This window comes from Tupaia chinensis, unplaced genomic scaffold, assembly GCF_000334495.1.
Source record: "Tupaia chinensis unplaced genomic scaffold, TupChi_1.0 Scaffold000077_1, whole genome shotgun sequence".
In the NCBI taxonomy this organism is placed as follows: Eukaryota; Metazoa; Chordata; class Mammalia; order Scandentia; family Tupaiidae; genus Tupaia; species Tupaia belangeri.
Genome location: NW_006159538.1, coordinates 4737851 through 4750876, shown reverse-complemented (window position 1 = coordinate 4750876; position 13026 = coordinate 4737851). Strand labels below are relative to the sequence as shown.

Genomic DNA, 13026 nt, shown 5'->3' with positions numbered 1-13026 from the left:
CAGCTGATATATACATATCCATGAACACAAGTCTGACTTTAGGCATAAACCTCAGTGAGTAGAATGAACATACTATAAAGTAGCAGCTAGCTGGGGCTATATAGCTTACTGCAGTTATCAAATATGCAGTTTTTAAAAATTTTCAAGAAAAACCGTTTTCATGTTTTTTTTTTCTCCTGAAACATTTTTTTAAATTAATTAATTTACATTTATACCCTAATCATCATCACAGCATACAAAGTGATGATGTTTCCCATCCAGAATACACTACATAGTGGCTTAATCAGTATGTTATCATCAATAATTTTCCATTTCTAGTTTCATATATACATATATATTTACCCCTATATCTGACCCTCTGCCCTTTCCCACCCTCTTCTCACACTATCTCTGGTGTCTACAGTTGTCTTCCATTCCTTTCCCCCCCACATTTTATTGATCACACAATTTCTCACATAATCTCACTACTTTCAGTAGCAAGTTCAGCTGGTAATTTCAAGAAAAGCAGTTTTGAATTGGTAAGGAAATTTCCTTAAAACTTAAAGCCTGGAAACAGGTTAGCATTCTGTTCAAATAGTAGGTACATGCACCTATTGACAGCTCAAGACCAGACAAAAACTCTTAAACTGGCCATCCATTTTTGAAACCTTTGTTTCCCTCTTGGATCCTAGTTTTCATGGGCATGTTTTAGTCAGCTGAACCCTTTTCTCTCCCTAGCTCTTTAGGACTTGCTTTTTTTTTTTTTTTTTTTTAATGTGTTTTCTCTCCTATCTGGAGCTCTGTACTCTTGCATTAAATTCATTGATCACTTTAGCTTTTGGGGTAGCAAGTGTTACTTTTATACAGTGAGTGGACATTTGCTCTTTGGTTGTATACTGACTTCCGTGTGAAACTGGCTTTCTTTACGTTTTGTCTTCTTTACATGCTTTCGTTAGTAAAAAGTCTTAAACGTCTGATTCAGTCGGACAAACTGACAGCAAATGGCAATTTGCTATAAGAAGTAACTGCCTAAATGAGTCGAGGGACTCGTCCAGCCAGTCACCTGTCCAATTTGAGTGAACTTGTTAGGTAGTTCCTACGCCATTTATATACTTCGCAAAATAGTACAAGAAATTTCTACAATTTTATGTTCCCTTGGTATCCATTTTGGTCAATGTTTTTTGTGTCTTTAAAGCACAAATTTTCTAATCTGCCTTCCCTAGAATTGGATAGGAGACTTTAGCTCTATGTGTGGATGAACTACCTTGTTCCGGGTAGTGATGCAATTTGACTCATACTCATAGTCCTTTCAAACTAGTGAGTTTCACAGTATGTAGGCTAAAATTCTAAAATAAAAGAAATAATTCTTTGACTCTGCATTACATGTGTGTACGCATATGTATGGTATGTTGTGTTTGTGAGTATGTTTGTCAGTATATGGTGCCAAATTGATTTAAATGCACTCTCATAGATTAGAATAGGCTCATATGCTGTTCAAGTTCACAGGACTTGGGTAAAATCTTTGATAAAACTGACTTTAAATTGTTAAATATAAATCAAAATGTCTTTAGAATTGTTACCATGTGAATCAAGGACCTAAATGGCCTCTGACCTAAATGACCATTCTGGGTGCCACACTGACAGTTAGGTTACAGAAAAACTTGATGAACATTGGAGAAATCTCTTGTTTCTCATAATTCAGTCATTAGATAAGATGAAACTAGCTGATGTAAGACTATCTTGGTTTCCTTTTGCTTCAAAGGAAAACTCTTTAAATAAATAGCCTTGTTTTTCATAAGTAATTCAAAGATAATGGTTAAAAACAAATAAATTGAGTAAAGGTAAATGTAGTAAATGTTTGTAATTAAACTTGTCATAGTTTAAATTTTAAAGGCATGATACAAGTCTCCGAGCAGTCGTTGAAGGGGAAGGAACTGTGGGTGTGGTGTGTGTGTGTGTGCACATGTGCATGCGTGAGTCTGTTTGCATGCATGAGTGTGTGGACAAGGAGATGGGGGCAGCCAAGTTAGAGTCTCAACTCCTTGGGCTCCATTTGCTATCTTCTTTCTCCCCCACACCTATCTGGTGTTTACATTTACATTTGTGTTTCTTTCCATTCATTCCCAAATTTTAAAAATTTTTAGGGTTGGGGGGAGTGGGAAGGCAGGAAAGGGGAAGGGAGGAAAGTAGTGAGCAGGAGGCAGACATGGAGATGAAGAGGATTAACCTGGAGTTAAGGAACAGAGCCCTGGAGGGGGGTGACAGAGTTAGTCCTTGATAATTGCCTGTGTGTCAATGGGGAAATTGAAGGCCTGAATGATGCTTTTAAAGAACTAGAGTTTCTGAGTATGGCTAATGGGGAGCTAAGTTCACTGGCCAGGCTTCCCAGCTTAAATAAACTTTGGAAGTTGGAACTTAGTGGCAATATAATTTCTGGAGGCTTGGAAGTCCTAGCAGAGAAATGTCTGAATCTTACCTACTTCAATCTAAGTGGAAACAAAATCAAAGATCTCAGTACCATAGAAGCTCTGCAAAATCTTAAAAATTTGAAAAGTCTGGACTTGTTTAATTGTGAGATCACAAACCTGGAAGATTATAGAGAAAATATTTTTGAACTGCTGCAGCAAATCACCTACTTAGATAGATTTGATCAGGAAGATAACGAAGCACCAGACTTTGAAGAGAAAGATGATGAAGACGGAGATGACGATGATGAAGATGAAGAAGATGAGGCTGGCCCACCTGAAGGCTATGAGGAAGAGGAGGAGGAAAATGATTAGGATGAGGATGAAGATGAAGCAGGTTCAGAAATGGGAGAGGGAGAAGAGGAAGTGGTCCTCTCATATTTGATGAAAGAAGAAATTCAGGATGAAGAAGATGATGATGACTATGTTGAAGAAGGGGAAGAAGAGGAGGAAGAGGAAGATGAAGATCTTCAAGGAGAGAAGAGTAAATGAGACGTTGAGGATGATGGAGAGGAAGAAGATGACTAGATCATTCTAAGACCGGATTCTCTAATGTTCCTGGATGTGCAATAGAATGATCACATCTTTGTTTCTTCATGTATGATAGCTATCCCTACAGAAGATAATGTGTAACTTTTTATAGGAAAAGTGTGGTTTTCCTATTTGTGCCTTATCATTCCAAATAAGATCGACTAGTCTGTTAATGATCATGTCATATGTAGAGAAAATTTTTCATCGACCCTTCCGCTATTGTGAAAGTCCCTAGCAGTTTATTTAGAATCTTGATTTTTCTAATTTGAGCTCACTGTATTAGTCATTTTTAGCCTAGAATTAAAACATGATCACTTTTTCACAGATGTAGTATGGTGCAATTCATTCATAAGTGTTTAAAGTTAGTTATAAATTAACTGAAGTTACAGTCAGCTGTAATATGAAATGACCATAGTCTCTTGAATGCTAAGTTGGTTATTTTTTTAGAGATGATCCAGAGAGCTTTAGTTTGAAGGCAACAACTCTTCTTTGGCTATGGGTATTTGGGTGCTTTTTTGTCACACCAGTGACTTGGAACGTAGAAGCAGAATAGTAAGTTGATACAGTTCATGGATCTTTGAGGGAGGTTTTATTCAGTAATATAGTCCATGAATTTTGTGGTGACCGATAAGATTTTATTTTTGAAGGAGAAAATGCTTTCACTAAGTCCAGACACATGCCGGCGAGCCCTTTCTTCAGGCTGCAGATGGCGACATGCCAACGGTTGTGTATTTTGCTTTTTTAGGTGCGTGTTCTTTTTCCTCTAGCAATTCCTTTATGATTACCTTCTCTTCTTGTTTCATCACCTGTCTACTAACTCCAAAAAAAAAAAAAAAAAAAAAGTTGGGAAACTTGTGGATACCCAGGAAAATCTTTAGTCTTATACCTCAACTACCTTTTCAATGTCTGGGTTTTAAACCAGCGAAGTGAAAGCAGTTGGATTTTCCTGAGAGATGAGTACTATTATTGACGATTTCATGCAATACACTCTGCTTACTGTAAATCCTGGGTGACAACATCTGAGATGATATTAGTAGGGTGAAGAAAGAAAAGAAGCAGGGGGAAATTTTTAGAAGGAGCATTAGTATTCTCAAAAGTCAGAACAATTGCCTGTTGATAATTAATATGAAGTTTACTTCCCAAATGATTTGGATCCTACTCTGCAAAGCACTTCTATTTTTTCTGAGGGGAGTTTTTAATTCTTTTTTCCTATAGTTTTAAAACATTACCAGATACATAGCATTTGATTGGAATATACTAGGCAGCTGGAAAAATACTCAAAAAACTAAATTGTGTTAGAGTGAAGATTCATTTTCAGGTAGTTGTCCTTTAAAAACAAAGTGTTTGGATGTGTGATGTTTCTTTATATGCTACTAAATAAGTTATAATGAGTAGACAAATCTCTCTCTCTTTGTCATGGAGGTGCCACATTCAAGGCAATGGCTTTTTAAAATATTGGCTATCTGAAAAAAGTTCCCTTTGTTTTGATTATTTGTATGTTATTAAAAAGTTAGTGTCAGCCAATTAACTGAAGTTAGGCTTCTAAACTGGGACACATTTAAATTACTGAGTGTAGCAGTGCTGCTGCTGCCTTCTTAGTTTAAAATGTATGACTTGGCGTTTTAAAACACAAGTTATGAAGTTATTTGTGGAGAAACTAAAGAAGTTGCACAACTGCCTGAAAGAAAACACTTGGGGTAAGTTTAGTGGAGGAATTGGAATCTCCAAAAGACTAACACTTTTCTCCTAATTTTAACTAATGAAATGCCCTCCCTGTTAGTCCCTAAGGATTTGTCATAGCCTACTATGCCAGATTCCAAAATAGTTATTTGTAAAATGGAATCTATATATTGACTTTCTTATCAATCATCTTATTGTGCAATCAAAATTAGAGTTCTTTGGTTTGAAAACAACACTTAGAGCCTCCAGATAACTTTTAAGACTTATTTAGCTTTGTGGGTGGTATTTTCATGCAAGTAAGTTAGGGTGGGTTTTATATCGTTTTTTATTTATTTACTTATTTTTAAATCACCACCTGGGTGGATGGCTGCACCACAGTCCCTTCTCTACCATTTTCCTCTCAGGGTCTTGGGCATGCACGCATGCGTGCCTGGCATGAGTTTAAGCTACTGGGTCCAGGACTTGAACCACGGCCAACTACATGAGAGTCCAGTGGCATAGCCATTATGCCAACTGATGGTCCTGGGTTTTATATCTTATAGACGTTTTGGTCCTATTTTAATGCTCTTTGTATGGCAGTATGTATACAATTGTTAAATTCCTCAAGAATCTCTCCTTAAAAAGTTTGAAGTGGGGCCAGCAGGTGGTGTGATGCTTAAGGTGCTGGACACTCCCACATGGCTAACCAAGGTTTGAGTCCTGGCCCTGGTGGCTTCCTGTCTCACTTTCCCTCTCTCTCTGGTCAAATTAAATGAATGAATAAATAAAATTATTTTTTAAAAAAAGTTTGAAGTTAATGCTTTTTTGCGTAACTGTTTTTAATAAAGCCATGATGGTGTTAAAAATAAACAACAACAAAAAGGCATGATACATTCAATTATATTAATGAAAAGCTTGAGTTATTTCTAAATACTGAAGCAGTAATTATTAAGTAGAAGTTTAAGTGTTGTGTATACTTTGGCATCTTATTTTATATGGTGTAAGTCCGAAATGTAATTGAATCTGTTAACAACTATGTTAAAAAATATTTCTAGCATGCTGCTGGGAGTTGTTTGGAGGTTAGTGGAGCCATGCTGGAGGCCTGTAAGCACAGCCATCAGGTCACACAAACAAATTTACTATTGGGACAAATACGATGACGAGGAACTCGAGTGCCGGCACGTCATGTTGCTGAATGACATAGCCAAGCTGGTTCCTAAAACCCCTTTGATGTCTGAATCTGAATGGAGGAATCCTGGCGTTCAGCAGTCACGGATGGGTCCGTTATATGATCCATGAACCAGAACCTCACCTCTGGTTGTTCTGGAGGCCACTACCCAAGAAGCCAAAGAAATGAAGCCGACAAGCCCCTTTTCAGTGCCCAGCTCCACATAGCTGTCCTTACTTCTAACATCTTTCTAATGACCTGATCATGTCGCCTTCCTGTTTCTCACTTTGATATCTAAAGGATGTTCAATACACTGTTTGAATGTGCTGGTCATTGCTTTGCTTCTTGAGTAGAGCCCAAACCACAGGAGCCCAGCCAGATGAGTGCTCTATGGGCCACTGAATATGACCCCAGGAGCCATGTGGCCCTCTGTCTCCAGAAAATGTTTGATGGATGGAGGAAGCATCTGAGACTGAGACCATGGCTGTTCCAGGGATCATGTAAACTTGTTTTGTTTTTTCCTGCTGGGTGTTTTATGTATGGTGACTTGTGGGTTTATATTTTAATGTATTGAAAACTATTCATTTTATTCAGGAAATCTGTTCCATGTTCAAAGCCTTGATTAAAGAAGTTTTTATGATCAGAAAAAAAAAGAAAATATTTCTAGATATTATAAATGGATATTAAAATTCCAGGGTAATGGTAACCAAGACTAGAAATTAGACATACAATTATGTACCCAAAATATCCAGAGAAAATGAAGATGTTTTTGGTGAACAGGAAATTTAAAAAAGTTGTGAGAATATGTTTTTGTTCAAGAGTATTGTCCAAGGTGGAGAATGTTTGAAAATTGTTTAAGAACAAGTGAATGAAAAAGGAATAATATAGATAAAGCTAAATGAATATAAAAAGTTGGAAAAAAGGAAATGCAGAATCTAAAGGTAAAACTAACTGGAATTGACTAAATTTATTCAAAATCACTGATAAAGACTAAAATTTGTTTTATTTTGTTTTTATATAATACTAACAAACATGAGTAAAGCTTTTTAAAAAACTTTTTAAGTATAAGAAGGGAGACAAGAATTCTGTGTGCCTTTTGCTGTCTTAATCAGGTTATTTAGCTACCGTAGTTAAAAAGTTTGATTCTAATCTATTAAAGAGCAAAAGGTTTTGTTTGTTCGTTTGTTTTATAGCTATGGTTTGAAATTTTTTAAATCTCACTTTGGTTAAGTAAATGACAGATAGTCATAGTGCCCTGATCCTGTTTTAATCAAGTGTTGTAAACCTTTGATATCTGACAGACTTCCCAAGTCAGATTTCAGTTCCATTTTAAGTTTTTTGACCTTGAACTAATTTTTACTTAACAGGGCCTTTGGATGTCTGAGAAAGACAGAGTAGACTTTCTGGCATGTTGAAATTATATGAGAAATATTGTCAAATATGAAATGGTGCACTAAATATAAATTTGTGTCAATGGTTGTTCCAAAATTGTCTAAGAGTCTTAAATATCTGTTATATATTAGTGTGTTACTGGTCATACTTGTAATGCTAATTAATTCTAGTGTAGCTTGTCGCAGAAATGATCAAATTTGTCTGTTTTAGGCTATGGTAAAATCAGATCTTGAACCAGGGGCATTCTAAGTCTGTTGTCTGTAGTTAAATGCTTTATTCTGATGCTCTTTCTGAAACATTTTATAATAAGCTATAATTCAATAATTGCCTCTTTTAAGGAAATCAGTGAAAAATACTCTGATAAGTGCTCTTTTTTTTTTAAAGAATTATTTATGTAGGTTTATTTATTATTATTATTACTATTCGATTTGAGCAGAGACAGAGGGGATTAGTGAGAAAGTAGGCCACCAGGTTTGGAACTTGAACCATGGTTGGCCATGTGAGAGTCCAGTGCCTTAGCCACCTAGCTACCTGCTGGCCCCTGATAAGTACTCTTAAATATAGGTTTTTAATAACTTCGAGATTATATCTCTAAACTTCCTAGATTTAAATGGAAATATTGGACCATAATAACACTGCAAACTCAACAAAAGAGAGATTAATTACATGAGACTGAACTGGTGAAATAGAATTTTATGACTTTTGACTAAAGCATTACTGATTTTCTTCTATGCTTTGTTTTCCAGATTTCAGGGGTTTTGTCTTCTTTTGAGCTGTTGAAATGTTTAGCAATTTGCTAATTTTTTTTCTACAAAATTGAAACATAAACTTTTCTCTCCTCCTGACCCCCTGGAATTGGAAAATGTTGGTGAGCATTCTTACTTTGTGACAGTATGGTTGTTTGCCTAAGTTCTATAATACTTGTTGCCTTGCATCAGAAATTGAAAACATTGGTCATTGCCAGGGCTTTGACTGGTATGTCATATCTGAAAATGACCAGAAAGCTAAAGAACTAAGGTTGATTTCAACAAAGCCAACAGAAGCTCTTGGAAAGATTGCCTGGTACCATAAGCAGTTCTGCCTGGCAGGTAAGTAAAGACTGTCACTTCCTGATAGGCCCCAAAACCTCCTAGTACAGGTACGTAAAGGCACAGTCAGATGATGGATTCCTGACTTGGCTCAGTAGCTTTTTAAAGAGCCTAGTCAGGGGACCAGCAGTTAGCGTAATGGCTATGTCGCTGGACTCCCATGTAGTCGACCGCGGTTCGAGTCCCAGACCTGGTGGCTTAAACTCAAGCTGGGCGCATATACGTGCGTGCCCAAGATCCTGGGAGGAGAAGGGATTGTGGTGTGACCATCCCCCCTGGGGGGTGATTTCTCAGTTTCTGTCTCTCTGTCTCTGTCTGTCTGGTGAGCGCATGCGCCCTATAGCAAAAATCTCTCTCTCAAAAAAAAAAGAGCCTAATCAGAAGTGCCTCGAAGGTTCCAGCAAAGCCAACTAAATCGATTAGTATTCTTATTGGACTTAATGCAAATAACAGACCAAATTAAGACTAAAATTATTTTTTGCGAATAAGCTAGGTTTACTATACTTTTCTTTGGTAAAAGGGGCAATGGATAGAGGAAAAAATGTTTCTGAAGAAAACTAGTGCACTTGTTACTAGATTTTAGTTCTGGACATGTTTGCTTTTTGAGTTTTTAGTATCTACCTACTAGTTGAACAGAATCCTAACCTTTTTCTGGCTTTAAGTTTTAAGCAAATTTTTTCTTAACATTTAAAAAAAATTTTTTTTTTTTGAGAGATTTTCACTGTAGGGTGCGTGCGCTCGCCAGACAGACGGAGAGAGACATAGAGACAGAAAGCGAGAAATCACCCCCCAGGGGGGATGGTCACGCCGCAATCCCTTCTCCTCCATTCTCCTTTTTTTTATCTTGGGCATGCACGCACACACGCCCGGCGTGAGTTTTAAGCCACCGGGTCCGGGACACGAACCGCGGTCGACTATGTGGGAGTCCAGCGACATAGCCATTACGCTAACTGCTGGTTCCCAACATTTAAAAAATTTTGATTCATTAAAGTTAAAACTGGTTTTCTTGAAATTTTACACTCTGAGGATGATCAATTTGATTGACTCCCCAAAAACTAGTGTGTAGAAAATCACTGTAAATGCAAACTATAGACCAGAAAATTCTATCAGATCACCTCAGCCTGTCATTTTCACTGTATTTCACTGGCAAAATTTGTCTTAGACCATAAAATAATTTTGAATTATGTCTTGGCTTATTAAAGAGGAGTTTGTACAATGGCAGTATTTCATGTTGCACTCACAAAGCTTAGGTAAAATAAAACTCATCTGGGTAGATAAAGTACTAAGCTACCTGGCCACTGATGAATATAGGCTAGTGTTGGTGGAAATAACCAACTCTGCAAAAATAATAATGAACACAGTTTATTTCTAAGCAGAATATGAGTGACCCAGGCCCAGAGAGGAGGCAAAACACATCTTTCTCAGGGTGATCAGGTACAGGGGTTCTTTTTATTTGATTTTGAGAATGAGAGACAATGTTGAGAATTCAGTGAAGAGTTTTTCCATTAGTCTGGCCCAAAAAGGTGGGACATGTAAAATCGGGGGCTTGTAGGTTATAGGTGGATTTTACAGTTTGAAAGTTGGTCGTTGAAAAAGGAAGGTTGCTGAGATCAGGAAAGAATGTTCTTTAACAGAGTTGAAGAAGCTTAGTATGTACGGCTGAGATACTATGCCAGGAACAGTACTAGGAAGAATTCTGGTACCAAAGGGTCAAAACGGCCTGTTAGTGTTTGTGGGTGTGACCTCTGGGAAGGATTTTGAAAAAAGGGACAAAGCAGTCAGACTTCTGTCCTCACTAGCAACTTTGCTGTCCTCTTTGTTGTATATTGTAATTGAATGTGCTTTCAGATTTGGAAACATAACAGTGGAAGCTGGTACTAGCCTAACTGTATTGAAAAATGAAAGGCAAAGTTCTGAGTACTTTGAGACAAGTGCTTGCCATTTCCTACAATCCTGACTTGTGAAACTGTCCCCATTCAGCAAGAAGCAGCCAGATGGGTCATTGCCCATTTTCCCTCAGGACTGAGAGGTTTTACAAAGAATAGGGGGGACTGAAACCCAGCAGGGACCCCTAATGTATTGAAAATATAAGGTCCATTTACATTGTAATGACCCAGAGTAAGGGGTAAGTCTTTAGACTTCGGTTATGAAACAACACTAACCATGAATAAAGGCCATTTGACCTTTAAAACTCTCACTTAAAGGAAATAATAAGGTTTTAATTTCAATATCTAAGATGTTTTGTAGGATGGAAACTGCTCGCTGTGAGCTCAAAGACTCCAGGCTGAATGGCTCCAGACACCTGAACAGAAATTTGATTATCTAAGGCCTCACCGATCGAGAATGCCCACAAGATGATCATGTTCTCTTGAGCCAATCACTGAGCTGATCGTGCGCCTGGGACCGCTGCCCCTAATTTTGCCCTTAAAAACACATGTGGGGAACATCGCAGGGAGACCAGGTTGTTTTATCAATGAGCTGCCTGCTCTCCTCGCTTTGCGCTTTGCAATAAAGCTGTACCTTCTTCCTTCATCACACCATGTGCCTATGGTTTGGTTTTACAGCGCTTGGGCGAGCGAACCGGATTTGAGTTCGGTAACAATATCATACCAGAAAAAGTCCCATGCTTTTTTCATAATCTTCACAATTGTTATAATTTATTTCATCAAGTGATTGTGACTACATTTTTAGTTATTCTCCTTACTAATTATGTCATGATATTTTTTACCCTTGTATATAACCCTTCAAGTATCTTCATGAATGTAGGTTGTTAAAAATTCATTTGACTCATTTTCTGGGTTCGTTTTCAGCAATGGATTGACTGGATCAAAGGAGATAAAGAAGTCAAGTTCTGGCTCCTGCCCTTGTCTACATGGGGTGTACACTGGAAGCATCCCTCGAGGTCATGCAGCAGCTTTGCCATGTGAGTTGTCTACTCTGCATTTCTCTCCCTAGAAACATGTTTGACTTTTTGTTCTAAATCTTAGAATTACAGATTTATTCGAACATACTGTCTGAGCCCAAAAGAGTTTGGAAATTTTTCTTTGAAAATTGCTTTCAAAGCCATTGGCATGTTCTTTTGAATATTCTCATTGGTGGCAAAGTTTGGTATTTAGAAGATAGGTTTTACTTTCTGGAAGGAAACTATGAGGTCATCGGAAAAGTCATGATGTATTTTTTTAGGCAAAAATGTGTCCTGACTTTTCCGATAACCCAGTAGGATCCTTTACATACTTTTTTTTTTTAAAGAAAAGAATTATTTAATTTTATTTATTTATTCATTCATTTATTGTAATTTGGCCAGAGCAAGACACAGAGAGAGAGGGAGGGAAAGTGAGAAAGCAAGCCACCAGGTCCAGGACTTGAACTGTGGTCAGTCATGTGTGAGTGTCTAGCGCCATAGCCACCACGCCACCTGCTGCCCCTTTTTACATACTTTCTAGAACAGTCAGGGTCCTCACAGAAGCCAATAACCAGGCCATTATTTCAGCAGAGAGAATTTAATATAGAGGGCTGTTCACCATGTAGAAGAGTAGAGACAAAATGGAGATACTGAGGTATCACAAAGTCATAGCTGCTAGAGAAAGCTACCTCCCTAGGGCTGGGGGATAAGGGAAGCCCTTAGATTACTAAACATTGGAAACCTGAGAAGGTTGTGCCTGGAGCTCAGCCCTCTGCGGGGAGGAGGTACTCTCAGGTAGATCTGGCACTTAGAACTAGAGGCCTGGAGCTGTAGCAGTGAGGCTGGGATTCTCACATCAGAGCAGTGGGTGTGGGTAGCTGGTGTAATTCTGAGAGGGCACAAGGAAGCTGGTTCTAAGGAGCCGAGTGACTGCAGACCGGAGCTACCTGTGCTCCTGCTGCCCGGTGAGGCCTTGCTGAAGCACACTGGCAGGAATAGGAAGCAAAGGGAGAGGAGAAAGGCTCCCTCCCCTCCTCCACCCTGCAGGCGCCCTGTGGCATCCTGGATAGGCAGAGCCCCACCAGGAGACACCTGGCAAAGGAAAATGCTTGCAGAGACTGCCCCAGCATGAGAAGGCAGGGTGTGAGAGAGGGGGTAATTGGAGGGCAGCGACCATAGCTCATTAACCAGCAACCCATCACACACCAGGTACATCACAGTGTTTTCAAAACTCCTTTGGTTCTCCCTCTTGTCCCATGTTCTAGATGTGGGGATGGAGGCCCAGAGAGACTGAAAATAGTGGTGATAGACTAACACACACCTGTTATGTTCACTGCTTGCCCCACTACATCCGCAGAAGTTCAGCAGCAAGGGAGAAGAGGACTGTAATAAGGGGATATGAGAGGGAGGAAAGGAGATATCCAGGCAGTTAGCATAAGGCTATGCAGTAGTCTCCCTCCTTGTGACCCACTCCCTGCACCTTTAGAAAATTCTGTCCAATTTGCAAAACCTGGTTGGAGGAGCTAGATTACTTACGGACACTGTCCAGACTTTGCACCAGAGGAGACTTGGAGAGAAATGGGGACACCACCTGTAGACACAGCACAAGACCCTGTGTCTGCAAATCCTCTGAATGCTTTATGATCTCTCTTATGTAATTGGTCTGTATCTTCAAGTATGGGAAGCCCTGATATTTAAAGTGGGGCATTTTACATGTTTAGAAATGTTAGGTGGCATGACCAAGGTGATAGCTACTAAGTTGTAACACTTGGATTCCAACTCAGTTCTGTCTGATTCCAAGAGTATTTCCTCTCCGAAATGGAATGAACAAGGGAAGTGCTT

At 38.7% G+C, this 13026-nt stretch overlaps 2 pseudogenes; both read left to right on the top strand.

Moving 5' to 3' along the window:
• The first annotated feature begins 2185 nt into the window (after positions 1-2185).
• On the top strand, positions 2186-2972 carry LOC102474311 (acidic leucine-rich nuclear phosphoprotein 32 family member E pseudogene; annotated as a pseudogene).
• A 2718-nt stretch (positions 2973-5690) lies between these two features.
• On the top strand, positions 5691-5991 carry LOC102497185 (cyclin-dependent kinases regulatory subunit 1 pseudogene; annotated as a pseudogene).
• Positions 5992-13026: the final 7035 nt, after the last annotated feature.